This window comes from Anguilla anguilla, chromosome 8 (assembly GCF_013347855.1).
Source record: "Anguilla anguilla isolate fAngAng1 chromosome 8, fAngAng1.pri, whole genome shotgun sequence".
Classification (NCBI taxonomy): Eukaryota; Metazoa; Chordata; class Actinopteri; order Anguilliformes; family Anguillidae; genus Anguilla; species Anguilla anguilla.
This window is the reverse complement of record NC_049208.1, coordinates 11,706,573-11,721,264: the sequence shown is the minus strand read 5'-3', so window position 1 is coordinate 11,721,264 and position 14,692 is coordinate 11,706,573. Positions and strand designations below refer to the sequence as shown.

Genomic DNA, 14,692 nt, shown 5'->3' with positions numbered 1-14,692 from the left:
ACGCAGGCCAGGCTTGTCAGACTGCGGTCCTGGAGGGCTGCCGCACCTGCTGGTGTTCGGGATGTTTCAGCACTCGAGTGATTAATTAAGTCACTGATTGGCCAGAGTCCACACCCTGCTTCCAAGGCGTATATTGCCTGTGCATTGAAAGGAGATGGATAAAAAAAAGTGCAGGCACTGCATCCCTTCCGGAGTTTGACACCTCTGACAAAGGTTGACCTGTAACACTATAATTCCATAGCATCTTAAACCACAGGTTGGCAATGATCCTGAAGGGCTGGTGTGTGTGCAAGTTTCAGTTTGTGATGTCTGTTGATGGTTTTGATGATATTATTTCTAGCCCCCCATAATATATATATATATATTAGCTAGCTAGCTCTGTTAGCTAGTGCGACACCAGCTGACACCAGTAGATGGCAGTAGCCGCCAGTCAGTGTAAGATTCGCAGACACTGGAGGTCTTGCTTCGTAGCAGCCTTTGGAATACTAGCAAACTAAGCGAGTTGAAAGCGAGTGCCTGCATACATGGTCATATGAAAGCTTTCATGTTTTGTTTGCAGGTAAGACCGTATGAAGTACACATTTTAAATAGTTTTAGTATGCGTAAAAATTCCTGTTGACTGTTTTACATGCTTATGCAGGAGAATGTTGTAAAATAATGTTGGCTAAACTGGTTAGTAACATAGCTATCTTGTGTGCTAGACACAGGCTATATGCTTCACGTGGTTAGGTTGCTAAGTTCCAGAGGGGTTGTGACTCTGTTATAATGGTTACTTGTGCTTTTTAAACGGGGCTTAATTATTTCTAATGATATTAATTGTTTTTGTTTGAGAAAGAGAGTGCGATACAGAACAGTATTGTAACGTGCTGGGTAGTGGGTTTTGTTGGAATACTAGCAAGCTAAGCGAGTTGAGAACGAATGCCTGCGTGCGTACATGGTTAGCTAAAAGCGTTTAGGTTTTCTTTGCAGCGAAAACGACCCGCTTCCTTTCATTAAGACATGTCACAACAGATTGTGTTGTCATTCTGCGAGTGCAGCATTCGAACGGATTCTATTGGCTCTATTAGCTATCGGATCTGTATACGCCAGTCTGTAGTGGTGCATCAGTGAAATGTTTCACATAGGGACATAAACGGCCTTCAGCTGACGCTCATGTCCTTATCCAGAATGTCGGCCAAAATGGCGGATCATCGAAGTGATCCTGTTGGCTCAGTGTTTAAGGCAAGAAGTTGGCCTGGAGTCCAGAAGCAGATGGCGTCATCGTCCACCACTGTATCATCCTGTATCTGATGACTCGGTGTCCCTCTGGATCTCTTTCTTGATGCAACCATGACTCTCATGACTTGGCACTGTATTATAATATAGACCTATTTCATACAACCCCTAAAGGGACCTCAACTAAAATCCTGGAAGGCCACTGTGTCTGCTGGTTTTTGACGTGTTCCTGCACTTAAGTGCTTAATTTAATCTCTTGATTGACTAAAGAGACTGGACACCTTGTTTCAAGGCCTAAATTGACTGCTGATTAAAAGAAAATCACAAAAAAGCTGAAATTGTTGACCTCCGGGACTGGAGTTTCAGACCTTTGCCTTCCTTAACTTATAACCTCTACCTGCTAATCTGTTACTCTAGATCTGGGCCCCAGATGATTTGAGCCCCATTGACAATTTAGTGAAGTGTATTTTTGACATAAATATTTGGATGTCAGAAACTTTCCTCCTGTTGAACTAAGATAAGAGTGAGATTTTAGCTATTGAGGCCAAGGTCCAGAGAGAGAGAGAAAAACTGTCTGTAAAATTACAAACTCTTGCACCCAACACCAAGGATCAGGTTAAAAACCTTGGTGTGATTATTGACTTAAATTTTGAAGCCCACATCAGATATGTCATAATAAAATTGTCTTTTTATTATTTAAGGAACATTGCTAGAGTCTGACTGTCTCTCAGTCTGATACTGAAAAGCTAATGCATGGCTTTATTTCTAGCAGGCTTGAATACTGTAACACCCTCCTGTATGGTCTACCAATAAATAAATAAATAAATATAACTTGTGCAGAATGCAGCAGCACGTGTGTTGACAAAGATCAGATGAGAACTCCCATTACATCCATTTAAAGACCCTGCGCTGGTTGTCTGTTAGTTTTAGAATCGATTTTAAGATCCTTTTATTGGTTTTTAAATAATTAAATGCCAATGCAACTGCCTATTTATCTGAAAGGCTTTTTAGGTATGTGCCCAGCAGAACTCCTAGGTCCTCTGACACCGGTCTCTTAACTGTTCTGAAGGCTAGAACAAAAATGCACGGAGAGGCAGCTTTCAGCTACTGTGGCCCTGGCCTTTGGAACAGCCTGCCGGAGGACCTGCGGGTCTCTGAATCCCTGGACATTTTTACGAGGAATCTTAAGACACATCATTTTAAGATCACTTTTACTCAGGATTTTGTTTTTTTTGCAATGCATTTATTTATTTATTTATTTATTTATTTATTTCAGCTATTGCCCTGGTTGCTGTTTTTGCTCCCTTGGTTTTTATTGGGTTGGAGTGAAAACCAACAGGATGGTAAATCTCCAGCAACAGGGTTGGGCAGCCCTGCACTAGACATTCAAGTGTAGTAGCTACCTTCTCCCCATTCATGTTGCCCTGGTAACCCTCCACCTTTCCATCTCTGCCTTTGTAATCTACTGTTCCTTTTCTCTTTTGCCCTTAGTGTTCTAATGGCAGAGTTACAAACCTTGTCTTTAAGGCCAGCTGCGATTCCAGCCCCAAACTCCAGGCCCAATTTCAGACACATCAAATGCAAGGCCTTTTTTTCCTCAATAAAACTAATTAAAATGAATTTAGTTAGTCTGGAATTAGCTTTGCTAAATGTTGTTATTTTAGCACTCTTTATACTGGATTCAATTCTACATTCATTAACAGATTCAAAATTGAAAATAAGTGTTGCCCTTTATTCTTCTGACAAGCATAGCAATTACCAAAATTAAGGTGCCAAACTGTGAAAAAAAATCTTTTCTTCTTTTTGAAATTGAAGGAAAATGTTTTTTTTTTTGTATTATTATTATTATTATTATTATTCTAGCCTCAATATGCAATGCACGTTAAAATGCTCCAAGCAATGGCATTTGTACCTGCACTGCATCAGACTGTAAATGCAAAAGTCCCAGCATGCCTTGTTTGGCTCAGCTTATCTCTCAATAGCAGCCTACAGTAGCAGCTGGCCCTGACATGATGGGAAATGGTTCCCATCACTGCTGGAGCAATTAGGAGTGTCCTAATTAAGTCAAACGGCCAATCATCTCTGCATTTAAATTACCATAATGTTTAATTGCTATTGCTTTTCTTTTTTTTGTTTTTTGTTTTTTACTCGGGCTCCTGAAATGCGTTTGCACATGGGAGTTTGTCTGTGGCTGGGTCTTTCAGCGAGGAAGCTCAAAAACATGTCATGTTTCCCATCAAAGAGAAAAAGGATGGATTGATGTGCCCCATTCACCCCTGTTACAACAGTAGCTCAGTAGTAGCTCAACAGTGGAAAGGTTATTATTTTTTTGGGGGGTTGGGGGGTTGGGGGGGGGGGGGGGGGTAAATCCATTTCCTGTCCCAAAATAGATTCGCTTATTCCCTCAGTTACAACAAATTGTGGTCGTTTTTTTCTCGTGGGTCTCTAGAAGGTTCTGTCATGTTGCTAAAACCATGACAGTGGTTGACAGGGTGGGGGGTGGGTGGGGGGGGGGGGGCATGTCTTGACCTATGTCTTGACCTCACCATTCCCCCGGAGTAACAGAAAGAGATGGGAAGATCAACTTACACACAAGACAAATGTGGGCAAAATGGATAACGTATGGAGTCTGAGCAAAAAAAAATTAAAAAATTAAATTAAATTGCATTTTAAACTGCTCAAAATTCCATTGCACTGAAAGTAATTGGAGTAAGTGCACAAATAGGCATGCTGGCCTCTTAGAAGGCAGACAACTATAAATGCATGGACGCCCCCACAAAAGAAAAATGCTATGCAGAAGCATATTGCCTTTCAGTGCTTTATTTCTTTCTTTCAAACAGCCACCTTCCACTCGTGAGGGCTGCTAATGCAGAGGAGGTCATTCGTTTTTGTTTTCCCCTCTTTTCGATCAGTTTCTAATACCGAGTCGTTCTCACCAGGTGCACTCTTCACTGCAACATCTGCTATGAATTATCCAGAGCCCAGACAGACGTACGACTCGTCCGAATCGTGAGTAGATGCTTCATTTGCAGCTTGAGCAAGCAGATAGTGGGTGCGCAATTGACCAGTAGAGGTCGCTGATGAGAAGCAACCACCCCAGCCCCGACCGAATCCCTTCCTCCTGGGGGAGATGATGAAGGCCATCGTGGGTCAGCCTGCAAAACTGCCGGCCAAAATCGGTCGGTACTGGCACAGTTGGGATTTCATTTAAAAATCCGCATTGTGGGATGGATCGATTAACATTTTACTGCATCTTAAATCTTTGAGGATGAAAATGTCTCCAGTTGGCCACCACTGCTGGTCCCTCATCGCACTGGTAACAATGCAAAAGGTATAGCATTAATAACAAGTATTATTATGATATATGGCTATTGGGAGCATCTCATTATGCAGTATTTATAGTATTCAGGGCCACCTGAGACTGTATTACGGGCTTTCTTTCTGACTTGGGCTCATTTTGTTTTTGCTAGCCATTGCAAATGTATGTTCACCAACTTCACGAAAACACCAAAGACCAAAAGTTAGTTGATTTATGATTTTAAAAAGTTATTTTTTTCCCCCCACAGTCCGTCGTTAAAGTGAAATATTAAATTGGCATTTAAAAGCTGTAAGAATCTGTTTCCCAAGAATGATTCATTGTTTCTTTAGGGATGCCTGTCTGAAAGTAATGCAATCAAGGTTTGTCAGGCAAGGGGGTAACCGAATTAGGCAGGCTATCAACCAAGAACCCTGATTCCTGAAGTGATGGAGGTTTTAATTCTGAGCAGCTTTAATATCACAAAAGGGCACAGCTCAAGACCTTATATGTCTACAAAAGTAGGAAGAATAAGCAACAACCCAAAACTCTTTATTCCAAAGATGTAAGTTTTCTCTTTTAACACATATTTATCTTTCTCAGTCATTGCACTTTAATGATGACTAACTAGTTGCTGTGTCAATATCCGGCCTAGCCCTGCAAGTCTCTGCAGTTCATTACTTAATATTTCACACATGCACTATAATAGAAATAAAGCTAATGGGGAATGTCTTTGGTATTCATACACCATACAACTGGGCAATGAAAGCTTTTGGGAAGAAAGGCTAAAAGCAACAGCCTGTCGCCCAAAGCACGGTTCACATTGTTGCCTGCAGTTTTGGCGGTGAGTAGCAGGACCGCATCTAACGTTGGGTACAGTACATTGCGGCTGGGGTTCGTCACAGAGGCCTACGAGAGGGAACGGAGTTTTATAAAGCCTGTCCAATCAGGCATTTGAAAGAAGCAGCCAATTGAAAGCCTTATTCTTGCTCGTGTTCAGATTTGCCATGGCGACTATTCACTTGTTCTGTAATGAACACGCCTCTGTCCACTGCTGGGAAACAACCATAACCCATATTTAATAAGGCTGATAATGCTGTTAAGTGGAAAACAAATGTAATTATAATTGAGCATACTGTAGCTGGCTTTCAGCTTAGCCACACACACGCACGCACACACACACACACACACACACACACACACACACACACACACAAACCGCTGCCCTGGATACATGTGGATCTGTTGGGGGTTAGCAGGTGACTATTGAAGCCCGTAACTTCCAGAAACGAAAAGGTGTCGTTGGTTTGCCCACACGCTCATTTGATAGCAACGTGTGACTGCCAAACCCAAGATAACCAAAGAAGCACAAAAACACAGATGCTGTTCATTCACACTTCAATATGTCACATAGGACAGACTGAATGAGCCCCCCCCCCCCCATCCCAGCCATCCCAAGTGGTATCTGTGGTGCCCCCCCCCGTCCCTGTCCACCTCCACCCACCCCCCCCACTGAAAACCCTTCTTGGTTCTTCCTTCTTCCCGGCCCCCGGGGCGGTGTGGTCGGGCCTCTAAATATTCCGCCGGTAGATGAGGTGCCAGCGCTGATTTTCCGGAGCGATCGGGGAGGAAATGCGTATCAGGCAACGCTTATTGGTCTTTGCCAGGTCAAGTCAAAGTGAGTCCTTCCATCCTGAGTTTAATTTCTCCCTCTCTCTCCCCCTCTCTCTCACATAAAGCACTCCCAGTCCACAGCTCACTAACCCCTCAAGGTCGTTTGGCTGGGAACCGCTCAGATTGCCAATGACTGTAAAGCTCAAAGGGCCGGCATCTGTGCTGCTCACAGTCCGTGGGAGTACTGCCACACATTCAGAGTGTCTGCACACTCCCAGTGTTAGTACTGCACACATTCAGAGTGTCTGCACACCGCACACTCCCAGTGTTAGTACTGCCACACATTCAGAGTGTCTGCACACCGCACACTCCCAGTGTTAGTACTGCCACACATTCAGAGTGTCTGCACACCGCACACTCCCAGTGTTAGTACTGCCACACATTCAGAGTGTCTGCACCGCACACTCCCAGCGTTAGTACTGCCACACATTCAGAGTGTCTGCACACTCTCAGTGTTAGTACTGCCACACATTCAGAGTGTCTGCACACTCCCAGTGTTAGTACTGCCACACATTCAGAGTGTCTGCACACTCCCAGCGTTAGTACTGCCACACATTCAGAGTGTCTGCACACTCCCAGTGTTAGTACTGCCACACATTCAGAGTGTCTGCACACTCCCAGCGTTAGTACTGCCACACATTCAGAGTGTCTGCACACCGCACACTGCACACTCCCAGTGTTAGTACTGCCACACATTCAGAGTGTCTGCACACCGCACACTCCCAGTGTTAGTACTGCCACACATTCAGAGTGTCTGCACACCGCACACTCCCAGTGTTAGTACTGCCACACATTCAGAGTGTCTGCACACTCCCAGCGTTAGTACTGCCACACATTCAGAGTGTCTGCACACCGCACACTCCCAGTGTTAGTACTGCCACACATTCAGAGTGTCTGCACACTCTCAGTGTTAGTACTGCCACACATTCAGAGTGTCTGCACACTCCCAGCGTTAGTACTGCCACACATTCAGAGTGTCTGCACACTCCCAGTGTTAGTACTGCCACACATTCAGAGTGTCTGCACCGCACACTCCCAGTGTTAGTACTGCCACACATTCAGAGTGTCTGCACACTCCCAGCGTTAGTACTGCCACACATTCAGAGTGTCTGCACACCGCACACTCCCAGTGTTAGTACTGCCACACATTCAGAGTGTCTGCACACCGCACACTCCCAGTGTTAGTACTGCCACACATTCAGAGTGTCTGCACACCGCACACTCCCAGTGTTAGTACTGCCACACATTCAGAATGTCTGCACACCGCACACTCCCAGTGTTAGTACTGCCACACATTCAGAATGTCTGCACACCGCACACACCCAGTGTTAGTACTGCCACACATTCAGAGTGTCTGCACCGCACACTCCCAGTGTTAGTACTGCACACATTCAGAGTGTCTGCACCGCACACTCCCAGTGTTAGTACTGCCACACATTCAGAGTGTCTGCACACTGCACACTCCCAGGGTTAGTACTGCCACACATTCAGAGTGTCTGCACACCGCACACTCCCAGTGTTAGTACTGCCACACATTCAGAGTGTCTGCACACTGCACACTCCCAGTGTTAGTACTGCCACACATTCAGAGTGTCTGCACCGCACACTCCCAGTGTTAGTACTGCCACACATTCAGAGTGTCTGCACACTGCACACTCCCAGTGTTAGTACTGCCACACATTCAGAGTGTCTGCACCGCACACTCCCATGGTTAGTACTGCACACAGAGTCTACGTCTGCACTACATCAGTGTCTGTACTGCACACAGTTATCCAACTGCAGGTCATTAGTGTACCTTAGCCTTCAGGCACTAGATCCCCAAAACACACACCCTCCTCCTCACACACACACACCCTATGCACCTATGCATGCTGCCCCCTCCTTATCCTGCCTTTCAGCTCAGAGATGGGCTACTGAAATTTCAGTGCTGCTGCTAGACCAACTACTACTAGACCTTCTACTACTAGTACTACTACTGCTAGACCTACTACTACTAGACTTGCTATTACTACTACTACTACTAGACATACTTCTGCAACCACTACTACTACTAGACCTACTACTACTACTACTACTAATAATAATAATAATAATAATACTTCCCAAATTTGTCAGGGATAAGATGAAAATGGAAAATAGTGAATAAGCTTGATATCTACAACTGGGCATCAACTGGACGTCTAATTCCCCCTAAAATGTTCCTCCCCGTAGGCTGCTGAGATTAAGCAAAGTCAGGGATGTTTCTTTCAAGTGAACAGCAACTGGGTCAGGCTAGCCTACATTATCCCCATCTGCCAGGCAGCGCAGTGAACGCTGCAAATAGACTGACACAAACAAACGGGGCTGGAGTCAGCGCAAGGTCGCTTCCCGCCGCCAACGCCGAAAGACGGGGTGTAGCTGATCCCCGAAGTCCCCGTCGTGTTCCGTCTTGTCACGCGTCAGACCTGCCGCGCTGTCTGACGTAACGGCGAAATAGCTTTTCCTCCTATTCCCCCACTCTTATGGAAATGCCGCCTCGGCTGTTGTAAACGGACCTACCGCAAGCAGGTGCACGTTTCATTTAGAAGCCATGCGATGCACTGCAGGACGTGTGTCATCTTAAGAAGGTCACGTGAATTCTTTCACCCGGGAGAAGGGAATCAGAACAGGAATGCTGGCGTGCCATAGGTTAACTGCAAAGATGTGTATGCATGTAAAACGGTAGCATAAACTCCCGGGAGTTTTTCTGCTAGTCTGATTTCCCAATGTCACTTCATTGCGTACGCGTCCTTTTCCAAAGTCACCTACAGGACAGAGGAGGCAGGGGTACACGGAGGGGATGGAGATCTGGGCAGGTGTGAGTCTCTTGGGCAGGGGTATCGCTTGAACAACAGCACGTGTTCGACCTGGATTGCTTGACCCAGCTGTATAAATGCATGAGAATCGCTAGCGTGCATCAGAACACAAGCCTGCGAAAATCGTTCTCCAAATAGTGTCTGCTAAGCTTGTGATGCAATGGAAAAAACGGTAACTGATTCCTGCAATACTTCATCATTTCAGTTTAATTTATAGGGGATCATGAGTCTCTAAAACATATATTTTTTCAAATCATTACTATGAAGCATTTTCATGGCTACCAGAATGAAAGACTGTGTAAATAAAGTATGTCTTCCTCTACCATTCAGTCGGACAACGTGTGCAATAAACATCTGCAAAAATTACCTAGTGTCGATCAATGCAATTGGTGTTTTTGTTTATGTTCTTAAATTGATAGAGTAGAAACAGCGAAGGCAGAGGAGCTGGAATATTAAGAAGCAATACAATGTGAAAAAATGAACATACGAATATGAATTTCAGTTAAAAAAATTAATAAAATGCATAATAGGCTGATAGAACACTCATTGTCACAGTGTTTCATCTTAATTTTGAAGAAAGGCAAGGTGTTTCAGATTTTACTGCTCTTTAAATCGATATGTTCTTATTACTTTATGAAACCATTAATATTTAAGCAGGACGGCTATTACTGAAGCTGAATAATTTAATAGTTTTATATTGGCTTTGAAAGTGCAGACCACCATTAAGGTTCTTGTTTTGTTAGATACAGGTAAATATCACATGCATCTATCATGAAACCTACAGGTGATTAAGAAAATCAGTGGACGAAGTGTTAACAGTTAAATATTTGGTTTGATGTATTCTAAAACAGAGGTTTCAATGGCAGTGTCTCACTCAAGATTTTACCCTCTGAGACCCACACATTGATGTATTTGAGAATTTTTTTTTTTTACTCTTAAAACCTTGTTGTAGGAGGCCTCTGATGAGGAATATGTTGACAAATTAGCATTTTTACGTTTTGGTGCAAATTTATGTAAACATGCAGTGTTTGAAATAGTCATTATGCTTCCCAGTTTGAATACTCAAATCACAACTGTGCTAGTTTTAAAACTCAAACTTGATAGTTCAGTTGTGATGATAACATGGCAAACACATGTTGAACTTTCATTCTTATTTTGTTCTTTAAATTCTCTAATTTGTCTTCATGTGTGTCCATGTCTCCCTGCTCAGTGTGATACAGAAAGATGCAGTTCTTGTGATCTGTATAGCTGAGGCAGACATCACATTTGTAGCTGCTGTTTCTATATGCAGTTCTGCAGTGTTTGCAGTATCCCCACGTTGACTTTCCTGGGCAGTGTCCTTGTGCCTGTTTCCTTGCACGCATGCACATGTCTACACGTTTGATGCCATTGTTCTCAAGAGAGAATGGTGACACAATTATGCGATACTCCTTGGAGCACGTGGGGGATGCAGGACTATGACTCTTGATTGTGGGAGGGCTTTTAGGGGGGAAGGGAGGTCTAGAGACAGGTCACCCACCAACTGAACACAACAGTGACACAATCATAAGATATTCACTGGAACTCGTGTGAAATTGATTAGATTAGATTAGATTAGATTAGATTCAACTTTATTGTCATTGCACAGAGTACACGTACTGAGACAACGAAATGCAGTTAGCATCTAACCAGAAGTGCAAAAGAAGCAGTAAAGTGCAGTAAGGTATATGTACATAAGTGAATAAATATGAATACAGTATTGATAAATATGAATACAATACAATTGAGGTCTATTATTATCATTACTGTATTTTGAAGGGGGCAGCGGTGGCAGGGGTGTGCTGGTCACCCATCAACAGCTGAACACAATAATGACACGAGCGGAAAGTACACCATAACTGGGAAATGGAGGGCTGAGACTGTCATTCCTGCATTTTAAACCCCAATGTTGCATTTTTGCAACCTGGTCAAAATGACCTCAAAAGTAAGAGTTAATTATGTTGCTTTACATAAATTGATTGTCCACAGCTACTGCACACATTTGGCATCCCAATAACAATGCTGGAGGTCATGCATGTCCTTCAAGTGGTGGAAAATCCTGATGTTATGGCAGACAGAGGGGATCTGCTCGCGTGGGACGTGTCCCGAGTTGGCACTGGTCGAATGAAAGTTCGTAAGACGTCACACCCAGACGTCACCTCCGTACACCTGCCTCTTTAATGTGATTTAAGGTGAGTTAGAAGACATCGTTTGACATTTAACAAAATTGTAGTGGTCTCGGGGAAGATCGGCGGATGCGTCATCTAATGTGGATGTGCACTGACAGGACAGCCGAGGACGACAGAGCCACTTCTACTTAATCTGCACGACCGTGCGACGTCGCTGATTTTTTTAATTTAAATTTTTTAATTTTACATTTGGATGTTCACCTCGGTGTCTTTACAGAGATGTCACAGTTAGCGTCTGTTTACTCTGTCTGTGCGAGAAGCGTCGGGCCACCGTTCTTTCCTCTATCCGTCATCAGCATTATAATTATAGCCCTTTTTAATGAGCTCCATAAAGAGGACTGCTTCCCTCTGCACTTATCATAAATGAATAATGTATTGAATTTTCTGATAGCGAAACTGTCGTTGCTCGACTCTGTCAGCCCCGTCTGAGAAATTAAAACAAAGGGACGCCAGCCCTTCTGTAGCGGCGTGCGATAACGGCGCGCAGTCATCCTACATTACTCTTTTTTTTTTTTTGTAGCGCCAGATAAAAGGACTGTTTTCCGCGCTTAAAGACGACGTAGACGGCGACGGCTTCTGATTCGCGATCTCCATTAAGCGCGCGGGTCTGAATCGCTCGCTGATTGCGGCGTCCTTGACGGAGGCGATACGCTTTCGGCGTCGGGTCCAGGCTGCGCCGTGGAAACGGGCTCGTGACGTTAACTTCTATGCCTTTGGAGGCCGGCGCCGATGTTCGTAAATCAAGTGGCATTTGATCCAGAGTGAATATGTCTGCGGTATCTGTCCAGGCTCACACACACACACACACACAAAGGGACTCATTCACATTGACCTAAGTATTATTCTGAGACCAGGTTAAGGGTTGTAGATGGGTGGTACATTCTCACGGTTTGGCTCTGCCCTCCTGGCTGCCAATTAAGACAATGGTTCTCAGGGCAACCAGGCACACCTGCAGTTGATTAACTGCTCATGTTAACCTATTACCTGCACAGCATAACGACTCACCAATGCCACACAGGGTTGTGAAGTACCTGCCAGTGTCAGTTATTTATTTATTTTTTTGGCTGTTCAAGTGTTTTTGACCCTGTACACCACTTACTGTATTGAATGCACTCTGTAATATACTGTAATATTCAGGAATCTTAAATGGTGTCTAAACGGTAAAAGCATTTCAAATAATTATTTCGCTCTGGTTTGAAGTCCACCTGGATAATTCCTATTGCAGTCCTTCTCACATGTGAATAGAAAAATATATTCTTGACAGTTAATTAAAGAAAGGCATATGTAAATGGCCCTGGTTCAGTTGGTTGTGTGAAAGTTCTTCACTGCTAATGTGCTTCGAAGCGTGCAAGGTTTGGGGGAGAGTAGCTCTACCCAAGGCTAGGTCTGGAGCTGTGGATTCTAGATATCAGCATTTTGCCTTCCTGCCAGTTTGCAGGCGCATACATCTCTAATTAAAGAGTCTAATTTTTAATTAAAACAAGTATGCAAAGCAGGCAAGGGATCAGCGACTGCAGAAAGAGTGGCTGGAGAAACTGACACTGCAGAAAGATTAGCATGAGGGACTGAGACTAGAAGGAGTTGGTGGAAAGACTGAGACTCCAACGATTGGTGTAACTGAGACTACAGAAAGAGTGGTTGGACACTGCAGAAAGATGTGTGAGTAACTGAGACTAAAGCCGGTTTCACACTGCAACCCTGAACCTGTCTAGACATTACCCGGAGGAGCTGTATGTGAGAACACAAATGTCCGAATCATTTGGACCGGACATTAAACATACTTTACCGAGCCAGCTCCCTGGTACAAAGTCCGTGTAATGTCCGATTGAGCCCATGTGTGAATAGAGCAGGTCATTGTCCAGAGAATTCACAGCGAGCGAGTGGGCGTGTTGATGACGTTTCTGTCATGCGGCTGGCGCGAAACGAGAAGAATGCACACGAAACGCTGCGGCTTTCTTTCTCCGGGGGGATCTTCACGCTCGGAGCGTAGCTGCTTTGTCCTCTTTTCTGCTTGCCTGTATATTGCTTTCCGTAGAATGTGTGACAATGGGGGAGCCTGGATTCAGTACCCAGAAGGTTGTCAGTTCAAGTCACAGGAAGTCGACTGCTGGTTTACAGTGCAGCAGGTTTGTTAACCGCTACTTGAGGGCATGGACTAAGAAAATGAATTAAAAGAACATACAGAGGCAGTGGTGAGCACTGACGTTGACCCTGAACACGTTGAAATCAATTAATTTTGAGTGGCACGGCCAAGCATTCTGAAAAGTCCCTTCCCAAATAGGTTTTTACCCATGTCCTGTTTACTGCAGGAAAGTGATATTTAGACAGGCAGAACCACTCCAGAACAGAACAATCTGAGGAAAATTCTCATTATTTTCCTAGGTTTGTCATTGTTTGCATTCTAAACTATTTCCCAAATGAGCCCCTTGGATCTACACCTTAATGAGATGTGAACAGATCAAAGCTATTTGCGAATTCTGAATGCTACATGACCATGAAACTCTAGTTTGCCTTTTGGCTTCAAGCGTGTCAGACTGGGGATGTTTGTGAGGAAAAAAAAGTATGTTATAATTAAAGGCTCACAATGATGATAACAATGAAATATACATGCGTCTAACAGTTTGGTGGAAATTCTAATTCATTTGGCTATTTGGTTGGAAACTGATTTAAACGTGTAATGATCAAAAACCATCTCTAGAAAGAACATCAACTGGTTGGAAAACAACACTAAATCCATTGGGAGGTTATCACATTTACATGAAGCTCAAAGGTTGTGAATTGTGTGTCATTTCACATTTGATCAATTGGATCGTACTTTAATCTCTTTGCAGCAGCTTCCGATTCCTCTCAAACAGCAGTGAAGTGAAGTTTTATTTATAAAACGCCATTAAAATTAAAATTAGCTGCTTTTCACATGGGAGGTAAGTCATTGTTTTATCTTTGGCAATAAAGCCGAATGCTGTGCAATCCATTAGCTGCATCAGTAGAGTATGTTTGGCTCTCTCTCGCAATAATCCTGTAATGTTCAAATTTAATTTAGATGTAGTCACGGGCGTGTGATAATTCTCAGAAAATGTGCCAGTGGAGCGTAATTCACCACTGAAACCGCGATGCGCTCAATTCCACAGTCATACTGCGTGCGGCACATTCATCAGTGGATAATGGGAACTGAGAGATTTAAAAAAAAATGTTTTATAAAAATTTGAGAGAATACTAAGAAGTACTGAATTCCTGAATCAAGATGGCATCGGAGGGTCTGATTTTACTGAAGGTTTTGTTGTGCTGCCCCCTAGAGAAGCTCAGCGGAACTGCGGGCCATTTGAACGGGTTCCCGTTTGACAAGTGTCGGCGTTTGGTCTGTCGGCAGAGTCTATTTTCCCTGCTCCTCCCAGTTAATGTTGTCACACAGCCGCTCTCATGAATATGCGGCGAGGTGCGGGGAATACTAAACACCCGAACTCCCACAT

General features: G+C 43.9%; 1 long non-coding RNA gene across 1 annotated transcript in view; it reads left to right on the top strand.

Annotated features, from left to right (window-relative positions):
* The first annotated feature begins 475 nt into the window (after positions 1–475).
* The window catches only part of LOC118233822, a 64,483-nt gene continuing 50,266 nt past the window's right edge, over positions 476–14,692 (top strand). Inside the window, exons 1-2 of the long non-coding RNA XR_004766574.1 lie at positions 476–559; positions 4,155–4,224. This is a non-coding gene — a long non-coding RNA (uncharacterized LOC118233822). The remainder of the gene's footprint in view (positions 560–4,154; positions 4,225–14,692) is intronic.